Here is a 12,868-nt window from a genome sequence, read left to right on the forward strand (position 1 = left end):
CATACCTTGGTGATTTTGATCTTCGCCATCAGGATATCCAATTTCCTTTTCTCGTTTCTTTGCTCAGGACGACTTGACAAACCCCAACAAACTACAACCACAGCGACCAACCACCACCTGGCCCACAAGCTCCTTCTAGTGGGGCTCTAGCATTTATATACCCTCTGAAAAGTCCCCAGAGCTCCAAACATCACATACTTGCCAAAGCTATCTGTTGTTGGCAAAATCACGCCTCTGCCAGAGCACGAGGCAAATCAGTCAGCTGCTGTGAACAACGTAAAGCAGCCCCATATCCCACACCTGGGATTAAAACGAAAGCACATTACTATATAACACTTCTACGTTTTTTAAAAAAAAAGAAACCAAAATTCTCACTACAGAGGACAGCCTCGGCTTTGGCCCTGAGTGTTGCCCTATGAAACCATGAGCCTAGTCACCGAGTCTTTAAAGAGACACAAACATTTCTATCTCCTTAAAAATTTCATTGGGCTCACATGGATAGCAGGCTTGCCTAGCATTCAGTAAGAACTGGGTTTGAGTCCCAGGTACACAAGAGATGGGAGTGGAACCACACTCTTGTAATCTCAGCATTTGGGAAGGTGGAGGTAGGAGAATCAAAAGTGCAAGGTCATCCTTTTTTTATTTTATTTTATTTTATTTTTTATTAACTTGAGTATTTCTTATATACATTTCGAGTGTTATTCCCTTTCCCAGTTTCCGGGCAAACATCCCCCTCCCCCCTCCCCTTTCTTATCGGTGTTCCCCTCCCCACCCTCCCCCCATTGTCCCCCTCCCCCCAACAGTCTAGTTCACTGGGAGTTCAGTCTTAGCAGGACCCAGGGCTTCCCCTTCCACTGGTGCTCTTACTAGGATATTCATTGCTACCTATGGGGTCAGAGTCCAGGGTCAGTCCATGTATAGTCTTTAGGTAATGGCTTAGTCCCTGGAAGCTCTGGTTGCTTGGCATTGTTGTACATATGGGGTCTCGAGCCCCTTCAAGCTCTTCCAGTTCTTTCTCTGATTCCTTCAATAGGGGACCTATTCTCAGTTCAGTGGTTTGCTGCTGGCATTCGCCTCTGTATTTGCTGTATTCTGGCTGTGTCTCTCAGGAGCGATCTACATCCGGCTCCTGTCGGTCTGCACTTCTTTGCTTCATCCAGCTTGTCTAATTGGATGGCTGTATAGTGCAAGGTCATCCTTAATAGCTATGTAGAGAGTCTGAGACCAGTCTAGGCTGTGAGAACTGTCTCAGTAACAACAGATAAGAAAATGTAAAAATGTCCCAGTCCTGAAAAGCTTTTATCTGAGACATGAAGGCCAAAATTTGAATCATAGCTCTTAGTGAGAGGCCTCTGCATTTCCATTAACCAAAGCTCAAAGGTTGCCACGTCTCTCCTGTCCTTGGCGCCCTCTGTGGCAGACAGTCCACAGTCCACAGTTGCTTCTGTTGCTGGCTGAGGCAACACCTCTCTTCTACAGCTCTTTTCTCACAACTCCCTGCCTGAGTCCCTCATAACCCTCAGATGAGGGAAATGTGACTGGTTTTATCTCTAGGCTCCACTGGCACTATTTTACTCTCCTGATCTCCTTAATTATTTCATACTCCAGGGGTGCTGTGTTTTAAATATTTGTACTTCCCCCAAATTCATGTGTTGAAACCTAATTTCCAGTGTAGTAGTCCTGGGAGCCAGGTCCTTGGGTAAGGTCATGAGGTCTTGAATGGAGTTAGTGCCCTTGAGGGAGCCCGTTGACCCCACTGCTGTGTGAGGATACACAGAAAATGACACCCATGTGGGGCTTCCCAGCCTGCAGGCCTGATGCTTGACAGTTGCCCAGTGGAAGGGACCCAGGGTATAGCTGCTGGAAGAGACTGAATAGAGGGCAGTGTCTAACCCTTCACCCCAATAACACACATTCCCCAAAGACACATTCTTTCAGACTCCCCCTCACTCCTTCCCTGGATAAACCGCTCTCTCATTGCTCTGAAGCACTTTACTATATTGCTGTGCTGTGTGACAATTATTTCATAATATAGAGGTCACTCTCCAGGGCCCAGGCCCTTGAGGGTATATCTGATTTGTTTCTGTTTCCTCACACCAGCTACCACAGCTCCCAGCACACCCTAGGTGATCTTTGTTTAAGGGAGAGACTAGAATTCCACTACCAAGATGCAGACAGATGCAAATAGAAGAAGCTAGAATTCCTCTTCCAAGGCACAGATGCTTGCAAGTAGCTCTGTCCTCTTCAGCCTCTTCCTGCATTAGTTCACGTGGAGTCACCAGGAATGGGCTGTCTGAAGAATTTAACCCTTACACAATAAAGTGTGTAAGTGTGAATTAGTATTTTTACCTGTTTTTATGTACCCGGAAGGGAAAAAATTTACATTTATGTGTAAGTGATTTTTTTAAAGGTTGTATCTTCTAAGGATTTATTTTATGTTAAATTATGTGTGTGTGTCTGTGTGGATATGGACAGGTGAGTATGGATGCCTTCAGGGACCAGAAGACGGTGTCAGGTCCCATGGAGCTGGAGTTATAGGTAGGTGTGAACTACCACACATGGGCCTTGGAAACTAAACTGGTTCCCAAGAGCAGCCAGTGTCACTGAGAAACCTTTCCAGCTCTCTCTCCCTCTCTCTCTCTCTCTCTCTCTCTCTCTCTCTCTCTCCCTCTCTCTCTGTCTCTCTCTCTTTCTCTCTCTCTTTCTCTCTCTCTTTCTCTCTTTCTCTCTCATACACACACACACACACACACACACCCCGTACCGGGTATAGATCTCAGAGCTTTGTGCATGCAAGACAAATGCTCTACCTGGAGCCACGCCCCCTGCTCCTATAACGTTTGTATGTGAATAAGCCTGTTGTTTGAAATCTTTTTTTTTTTTTGGTTCTTTTTTTCGGAGCTGGGGACCGAACCCAGGGCCTTGCGCTTGCTAGGCAAGCGATCTACCACTGAGCTAAATCCCAAACCCCTGCTGTTTGAAATCTTGAATGTAAGGCCATCTTTCAAGATGCCAAGGTTGGGACTGGAGGGGCAGCTCGTAACTTCTGTAACTCCAGTCCCAGGGATCTGATGCACGCTTCTGGCCTCCTTGGGCACCAAGTATGCACACGATACACACATGTAGGCAAACACTCATCCACATAAAATAAAAAATTCAAAATATCAGGACCATTTCTACAGTTCTGTTTCTGTGTAACCGTCAACTTCCAAATGGCTCCTGAAACTTAAGTGTCTTTCTTTACCTTCGTGTTGATGGCATGCAGGGCCTTCTGGGCCCTTTCCCGTTAGTTATCTGAGCTTACCTCCAACAATACACTAGTTCCAGTCTCGCCCTGGCTGGGAGACCAGGTTGCTAGGAGAGTGGTGCCGATGTGTTTAGTCAGAGGAGAAAGATTCTGAGTGTGCAGCTCTTTGAAGAGGAAAGTGCCTTGCTTCAGGGTGTCAACAACACTAACCCACAGGGAGGGCCTCTGCAGCTGCGTTCTCTGTGTGGAAGCCATAGAACGGTGCTCCAAGTCTAGTACGCAGGTTACAGAGCACAGTTGTACTCCTCCGCTACAGAAAACACTTTCTGTCTCAAAGGACACGAAGACAAATGAGGTCTTTCTTAAAGCACCAGCGTGGCTGGGCCTTTCTGCTCATTTAGTCCTCAGTCTGTACATACGCAGGGTGGGACCAACAACAGAGCGGGGTGTGAGTCATTGTCACTAGTGAGGGAGCACTGAGAAGTGCGAGTTTACAGGACACTAATGTAAGGGAGGCCTTGGGAACTCAGTGAAGACCAGGTGACTGACAGGGCTCTTCAGCTGCAAAGGCCTCTTCCTTAATCACAGTAATTCTGAGCCTCGAGTGCCAGTTGTTCTTAGCTCTTACTGCGACAGCCTGGGGATTTAAGTGCCAGCAGCGCTGAGAGCTGGACACATTCCACCTCATCTGAAGTCTTTCATGAAGTCCTTTCTGCAGTCTCTCATCTTCTACCACCTTTTAGCTCTCACTCCTTCTCTCTTCCCCCCTCCCCTCCATCCCTCCATCCCTCTATCCCTCTGTCCCTCCATCCCTCCGTCCCTCTGTCCCTCCCTTCCCCCATCTATTTTGTTCAAGCTTTCCCTTGGTAGCCCCAGCTATCCTGGAACTCACTCTGTAGATCAGGCTGGCCTTGAACTCACAGAGATCCGCCTGCCTCTGTCTCCTGAGCACTGGGACTAAAGGCATGCGCTGCCACCACTGGCTGCTGGTTTTAGCTTCTGTAGCTCTTCACAACCTCATTCCTTCACTGGTCTAATTCCATACACTCTCTGCTTCTGGATGCTCTCTGCAACTCTTTTAAAATAAGTATTTTATTTATAACTGTTACTGGACTGAGGGAGGGAGAGGGAGTGGGAGAGAGAAAGAGCAAGAGCACACCCCACACGCCATGGTCTGCACGAGGATCAGAGGACAGCCTTTGGTCTGGGGTGTTTCTGTCTTCCAGGGGTGCTGGGGTTGACTTGAGTTGTCAGACTTGAGCATCAAGGGCTTTAACTGCTGAGTCACTTCCCAGCTTCCCTGGAACTCTTCAGTTGTTGTCTTGTTGCTGGCTCTGCACAACCCCACATGTCACTGTGTGGGTAGCTCAGCTCACTGCACCCTGTATAAAGTGATATTGCCACTCGGATGAAACTTTAGCTGGGCCGACATCACAGCATGAGGCAGCCATGGCCATGCATGGAGGAACATCTCAGACTGAGCCACTGAGGGTGAGAGGAAGGCAGAGTATACCGTGTACGTGCACAGCCTCATCTCTGCTGACCACACACTTGTTTGGTCATACCAGCTTGCACAGGCCCACCAGGCCTGCCTGTTTCAGTTTCCAGGAGTTAAGAGAGGCTTGTCTCTGGTCTGATTGGAAACCACTTGAGGGCTGTGGGCCAGGTCTTGCAGACCTGGGGCGGAGGTCTAGAGGGCCCTCCCGGAAGCAGTCTCCTAAGCGGCAGCTGCTGGAGTGGAAGAGTGGAAACATTGGAACTGAAACTAGGACCAGAGCAGAGTTCCCTGAATAAGCAACCATGAGGTATTTGGAGCAACCCCAGCTCTTGCCATGAGATCCCTCCATTTTACTAAAAGCAGTCTGAGCAACAGATCTGTAGTTCTGGGGACAGAGGTGGGGCACAAATTGCAGAAGGTATTCTCTGATGAAACTTCGGGAGTGGTAACAATGTTGCCTATGTTGGAGTAGGGATCCATGGAAACAAATACTGATTCTCAATCAGCCTTGGTTCCCGCTGTAGCTTCTATTCCCAAGCAACCAGCCGCTGTGGGCTGGAGACTGGGGATGGGAAAGGGTCCAGTAGCTGTCCATCAAACAGCAAACTTATTCACTCTTGAGAGTGCCACTTAAAGGAAAGGAAAGAAAACAGGACTAGGGAGATGGCTCAGAGGGTAAAGAGCATGCTGGGCCAAGCAGGAGAGCCCAAGTCAGGATCCCCAGTGTCCACATAAAGGCTGGCACAGCAGCTGGAACCCCAGAGCTGGGGGTGGAGTTGTGGACAGGTGGATTCTGGGAGCTTGCTGGTTAGGTGGTCAAGCCAATCAGTGAACTCCAGGTTCAGTGAACGACCTGGTCTCCAAAACTAAAGTGAAGGGCAGTGGAGGAAGGTTCCCAGTGTCAACTTCTGCACATGCACATGCACACACATGCACATGCACATAGACATGCACATAGACATGCACACACATGCACATACACATGCACATGCATAGGCACATACACAGACACACACACATGCACATACCACCCACTCTCCCACCCAGTCCCTCAAGGAGAAAGAAAAGCAAAACAGCATTAGAGAATGCAGCACATTTTTTATTTAACATGATATTTTCCTTCTTTAACCACTCTTGACTCAAGGGAGAGCCGAGACCTCCTAATCTGCCTCAAAACCAGACATGGGGGATGGAGGGGAGTGAGTGCCTGGCCCTCCTCCTGGACGAAGCCTGTGGAATTCTTGCATCGTGTGTCAGGGGCCTTGTGACCACACATCTGCACAAAGACCTCTCTGAGGCCTTCAGTACAACGTGGAGTTCTGCTGACGCTATGGTCATTTGAGAGAAATGGAAATTTTAATACCGTTATATAATTCTGAGGATTAGGAGAGGACCTCCCCTCTCCAACAATATGCCTTTGACTCAGAGTCTGCCAGATGAATTAACACAGACATTAGTTTTGGATTCATCCGAAATATCTTATATGCAGCCCCACCCCCCTTCGTCTCTGGCCAATGTGAGGAAGAGCCTCCCACTGGGCCAACTTCATCCCAAGATTTTGGTCACATATCCCACCCTAGCTCATACAGTTTAGTCATTTACAAGCAAGGTTTTCACCCATTATTAACTTTTAGTTATAGAGAGAATACAAATGCAGACATACACAGAGACAGACACAGACACACAGAGACACACACAGACACACACACACAGACACACAGAGACACACACACAGAGACACACACAGAGACACACACAGAGACACACACAGAGACACACACACACATAGACACACAGAGACACACACACAGACACACACAGATACACACACAGACACAGACACACACAGAGACACACACAGACACACACACAGAGACACACACACAGAGACACACACACAGAGACACACACAGACACACACATAGACACACAGAGACACACACACAGACACACACACACAGACACATACACAGACACACACACAGACACACACACACACACACACACACACACACACACACACACACACACACCAGTTGATCTGGGGTTACTCTTATCTTCAGTTAGTCTATAACTCCCAGAACCAGAGCACTGCTGGTCACAGTCATGGCACAGGCTGCAGCAGGGTGGGAAACCCAATGTGTCCTTAGAGCTGCAGCCCCACCCCAGCTTTGCCTGATGGGAGTGAGTCTCCTGTTGCCAGGAGACAGCAGGTTGATGTCAATCATTTAGAGGCATGAAACCAACCAAGCCCCAGCCAACCTGGGACACTGAAGGATTTCGAATGAAAACCACTCAGAATTACAGAAACAGTGATTGCCTCGAGAAGGAATTCCTTCTTAAGGTGCCCTCCAGAGTGGGAAAATTTTTGCCAAAATAACCCAAAGTCATCTAAGTTTCAGTTAGATAGAAAGAAGCCAAATGAATGAGTTGAAATGGCCCCTCCACTCATAGTTATTTGACACTGAGAATAATGGCTTATAATACAAATAATGTTACATGTCTATGATTTAGACATCTGGTATAGTGGTCAGCCCTTGTTTGCACTCATCTCCGTGTGTTCATGGGTTCCAGAGAACAAGATGAATGCAAAGTCACAAACACTGGATCCACATCGAGCTCTCTATAGCATCAGGCACCCCTCTTTTTCTTACCGGGATCGCGTCTTTGAACTAAGTTCTAAGGGTAGACAGTATGGCCCAAGGGTATGAGAATCATTAAAGACACCAGCCCCTAGTCTACCTAGGGAAAAAAAAAAAAAAAAAACAGAGACCACATGGTGTCCTTGCAGGCAAATGGACCAAATTTTAATTTCTTCCTGTTCCTCTTCTGAGTCTCCTGATCAAGTTTCCTGTCAGAGAGGAAGAAGTCAGCTGGGTGAGGTTTGAGTGAAGCCTTTGTTCACAGTTAGCTGTCTGGAAGGTGAGCCTGCTGGCTCATCCTGTTCAGGGTTAGAGGAACCAAGGAAAGGAGGCACGAGAGGGAGGGGGATTGGGGATAAAGTCTCTCAAGCAAATTAGAGGAAGGTTGAGGGCTGCTGCTTTAGGGTTGCACCCACCCCGTCCTCCTGGAATTGGGAGTTTCCCTAGTTTATCCATTCATGTTTACGCTAGCTCGCTTAGGATTTTCTACTCATTTGTTATGTTCAGTTTCTATCACGTGCCTAGAGTTGAGCTCTCTTTGGTTGCGGAACCAGCTCTTCCTAGCTTTATAGAATGCTCCCCATCAAATCCTGGAAGTGGGAATAAAGATCGAGTTGCCCTGCTCTGTCCCTCCCCTCCCCCTCCCTTCTTCCATGCTAGGGACCGAAGAGAGTCCACCAGAACTCCAGGCAAGCTCTCTCTCTCTCATACTGAGATTTAAACCGACCTCGTTTCCACTTTGGTACTTTGCTCACATGCTATTTTTTGTGGTTGTTTTCGAGATAGACTCTCACGATAGAATCCAAGATGGCGCCCGACTTGTAATCTTCCTGCTCCAGCCTCCCAAGTTCTGGAATCACAGGTGTGGGCTACTACACTGGACTGGAAAAAGAAAGTTTTCAAACCTTCAAAGCATGAAACAGGAGGAACCTTTGGGTTAGCATTTAGATAAAAGAGAAAACTTGTACTGTCTCTCTTTAGAGTCTTCCCCCACTGTCGACTTACTTAAAAAGATGTTGAAGGAAGATCTTTCAGAAGTTAAAGGTGTTTAAACTCCTCAATTTCTCTAAGTTTCAAAGTCAGAAGAGCCTAGAAAAAAGTTTTGATTTCCTTTAGTTCCACATTCCCTGACTTAGGATTCTTCTCGATTCTAAGGCTTTTGAGCAAACAAGGCAATGACTGTGCTCTAAGCATTGCTAAGGAATGGCAACAGTGAGCAAGTCCTGAAAGTGTTAGCCATCTTTAAGGCATGAGGGGTTCCGGTGGCTGCTGCTTGCTTCAAGCTGTGTTTGTTCTTAGACCTTTTGAGAGCAAGGATGGGTAGCAAAGCAGACCCTAGTGGTTTGAATGAGAATGGCTCCCAGAGGTTCATATGTTTGAATGCTCTGTCCCCAGTTGATGGAGCTGTTTGGGAAGGATTAGGAGGTGTGGTCTCATTTGAGGAGGGTGACACTAAGGCAGGATTTGAGATTTCAAAAGCCCATACCATTCCTGGTTTGCATGTTCTCTCTCTCTCTCTCTCTCTCTCTCTCTCTCTCTCTCTCTCTCTCTCTCTCTCCTCTCTCTCTGCCTTGTACTTATAGATCAAGATGTGAGCTCTCATATACTGCTCCAGCATCATGCCATCATGCTACTTGCCTGGTGCCATGCTTTCCACCGTGATGGCCATAGACCCACCCCTGGAAACTTTAAGTTCCACATAAACTCTTTCTTCTTTTAGTTGCGTTGGTTATATTGTCCTATCACAGCAATATAAGAGTAACTAAGACACAGACTTTCAGATTACCCTTTGGGTGAACATTCAACCTTGATGTTTCCAGAATCTATTAATATAGCAATGGACACTGCAGACATTGCTCCCTCCTACTACAGTCTACAATACAAGCCTGTTTTCCACGTATTCTCCAAAGGCACATAGTTTTAAGTACTCGTTTCTCTACTGTTGAAGAAAATAGAAGAGACAGCGGCATTCTATCCAGGCAGGTGCATGGCTGTCCACACTGGTCCCTGGGTTGGTTGGAGGCACAGTGGTGAAGTCACAGGTTCAGTCTGCCCTTAATCTGGTTAGCATGGGGTCTGATCACAGCTGATTTTCCTAATGTGACTTAGACGTATGGACATTAGTCTTGAGAACCAGCTGAGATGTGCAGATGGCCCAGCATGCCTCTGTCACTCCAGGTGCAGAGGCGACGTCAGGTTCACACTGGTAGCTCATTCTAGGCTGCTACAAATGGCTTCCTTTCTGGTCCTGTTGAAAGCAGGAGGCTCCTCTTTCCATTTCAGTCATTGTTTGCTTTGGCTCTGATGTCAGAGGAGCGGAGGAGAAGGCATGGCTTGACAAGCTCTTTCCCTGCTGAGATGAAAGGGGAGGATGGGCTGCCAGCTGAGAGGGCATCTGGGGCTTTCCATTGGTCACTGCACCCATGGGGTCAGAAAAGACACCTTCATCCCACCACAGGGCCAAGAAAGGCTGTGCCAGAACCTCCAAGGCTGCTTTTGAGAGGAGAAAAAAAGCTAATGAAGGAAGCCACAAAAAGATGGCAAGGGGACCCAGGCTGCCAGTCTGTCGATAGCTATTTTCCATTGGCCTTTGTTATGTGCAAGACAACTAGGAGACATTCAAGGCCGAGTTCCTCAAGGACAATAGCAAAAAAATAGCGCTTGCAAGCATCTGGGACAGGGTCATAGATTAACTGGGTCATTGTCTCATTGGCACTCAGCTGGGTCTGCCCTCCCTGTCCTTCAGAAAACAGTTGGCAGTTCATTCCCAGAGTTTTGAGGAATCTGGGAAGGTAATTGGTAAGTTCAAAAGCGCCCTTTAGAGACTAGCCTGGGTTGGCTGAGGTAGGATCACGCTGGTGACCCCAGCCCAGGAAAACACATACGTTTGATTCTGTTTTGTATTTTCAAAGGTGGGATGAATCAAAGAACCACATGGCAAACTGCTGAGGGCCTGATGCACATGCAAGAGTACCAGTTTCTTCATTTTCAGCAAGAACGTAAGTCAGTGTTGGGTCAGCTGGTCAATCTGAGGGCACCAGTCTGGAGAGATGGGCTACCCTGCTGCTCATGGAGTTCGGTAGGCAAAGACTGGCACTGGCTGGGTGTGGAGTGCGTGCACACCTGCCACTCCCTTTTAGCATATGCACAGCCCACTGTTGCATACAGGGCTTGGGGTGTCCAGAGTTTTCAGAGGTTGGAGATTTAGATTAAGATGAGAAGTATCGGGGTTGGGGATTTAGCTCAGTGGTAGAGTGCTTGCCTCGCAAGCACAAGGCCCTGGGTTCGGTCCCCAGCTCTGAAAAAAAGAAAAAAAAAAGATGAGAAGTATCCTGATTTAAAAATTTGGGTCTGGGGAGATGGGGATGACTCAGTCAGTAAAGTGTTTGCCATGCAACCACAAGGATCTGAATTCAAATCTGAAGATGCTTCAAGAAAGGCCAGGCACGCCGGCATGTGTCTATATCAGTCCTTGGGAGACAATGTCAGGGGGATTCTTGGAGCTCGATGGCCAGCTAGTCTTGCCAGGTTGGTACGCTCCAGGGTCAGTGAGAGACAGCCCCTCTCATGCAGGTGGGAAGGGATGGAGGAAGGCACCTGACATTGGTCTTTGACCTCCACATGCATGTGCACACATGAACATGTGCATAGGCATATACTACATGCGCACACATTGAGCATAGCTATGGGCTATGGAGTGCCTAGTAATGCATTGCTCAACTCTGGGCTGCATATGAGACGGTGATCTCAAAAGATTATGTAGCTTAGTGACTGCACAGCTGTCTCTGGGCAAGGCTGTTCCCAATGCTGTGATCCTTTAATGCAGTTTCTCACATTGCAGTGAGCCCCAACCATGAATTTACTTTGCTGATACTTCAAAATTGTAATCTTGCTAGTGTTATGGATCATAATGTAAATATCTGATATGTGACCCCCCCTCCCCCGGAAGGGCTCACGGCACACAAGTTGAGAAATGCTACTCTACGTCGTGTTCACAAGGACAGTCATTGCAGCCTCCAGCTAAAACATAAACAGTTTTGTTTTGAGAACTAACTTCAGAACAAGTGGGGCCAACTGGTTGACCTCAGTGGTTTCTGATACCTACCTTTGACTCTCCGAGGCCTGTTTCCTTATGGTGGACTTGGGTGGGAAGAAGGGTCGAGCCTGCCTTCTGTCATAGCTTGCTCTGCCTTTCTAGCTTTCGGTGAAGCTGAGTCAGGATAGAACCATAGGGAAAGTTGCCCAGACATAGAAGTGGGATGAAGCCCTTCAGTCTATGTTAAAGGCCCAGTTGCTGGGAGCCCAGGGCTCCAGGTCCGGGAGAATTCAAGGGCTCAGCGGGGGAATGAGCTTGTTGTATGAATGAGGACCTGGGTTCTGTCCTCAGCACTCTAATAAAAATCTGGGGGAGGTGCTTCAAGTCTGTAACCTAAATGCTGGGGAGTGGGACAAAGAGGGGGAGGGGATTTCTGGAGCCCACTGGCCAGCCAGTCACTTCTATTTTAACATTCTTATGTAGAATATCTCTATGTAAAAGGAATAATCTCTGGGTAGGTAGCCTTCACAGGGAACTTTGTTTAGTGTAATAGCATTTGTGTGTGTGCATTTGTGTGTGTGTGTGTGTGTGTGTGTGCGTGCGCGTGCACACGCGTGCATGCAATGGTTCCATTAGGAACTGGATTCTTCTTTCCTTTAATGTTCCAAAAGGAACATCGACAACACTGATAACAACGATTCATCCATTCAACAGGTGCTCCTTGAGCCGGCACAAGCTGGATGCGGAGTGTGGGCGACATTAGAAAGCTGGCAGGGCTCAGGGAACCCACATATTAGTCAGCATGGCAATGTCTACCAGGGACTTCTACACCATCATCTCATTTCTGTTTCACGTTAACAATACAAAACCAGCATTACCAGGATCTCTGCTTTTTGGGTGGAAACCTAGCTAATCAAGATCCAGCGACCCCTGCCCCAGCTCCTCTCTCCAGAGAGCCCATCAGCGACTTTCAGCACCTAACTAGGGTCTGAAAACCTGGCCCCTCTCATTGCCATTTTTGATGGAAAATTTACATAAGTGTTGAAGGTCTTTCATTTTTAATAATTTCTAATAGAAGTTATCTAGGGATGCCATCTATTGGGTTCCTATTTTGTGCCGTGATCCATGCGGAGTACCTAATAGGTATCATCAGAGCTGTTACATGACGTAGGCATTGTTACTTTCATTTACTTATTTTTGGTTTCTTTGAGACAGGATCTCTCTATGTAGCCTTGGCTCTACTGAAGCTTTCTCTGTAGACCAGGCTGGCCTTGAACTCACAGAGATCTGTTTGCCTCAGACTGCAGAGTTCTGGGCTTAATGGCAAGTGCAACCTTGATTTTTGTTTTGTTTTGTTTTTTGTTTTTGGATATATTTTTCATTTACATTTCAAATGTTATTCCCTTTCCCGGTTTCCCGGCCATAAGCCCCCTATCGCCCACCCC

The sequence above is a fragment of the Rattus norvegicus genome, chromosome 6 (genome assembly GCF_021556685.1).
Source record: "Rattus norvegicus strain SHRSP/BbbUtx chromosome 6, alternate assembly SHRSP_T2T, whole genome shotgun sequence".
In the NCBI taxonomy this organism is placed as follows: Eukaryota; Metazoa; Chordata; class Mammalia; order Rodentia; family Muridae; genus Rattus; species Rattus norvegicus.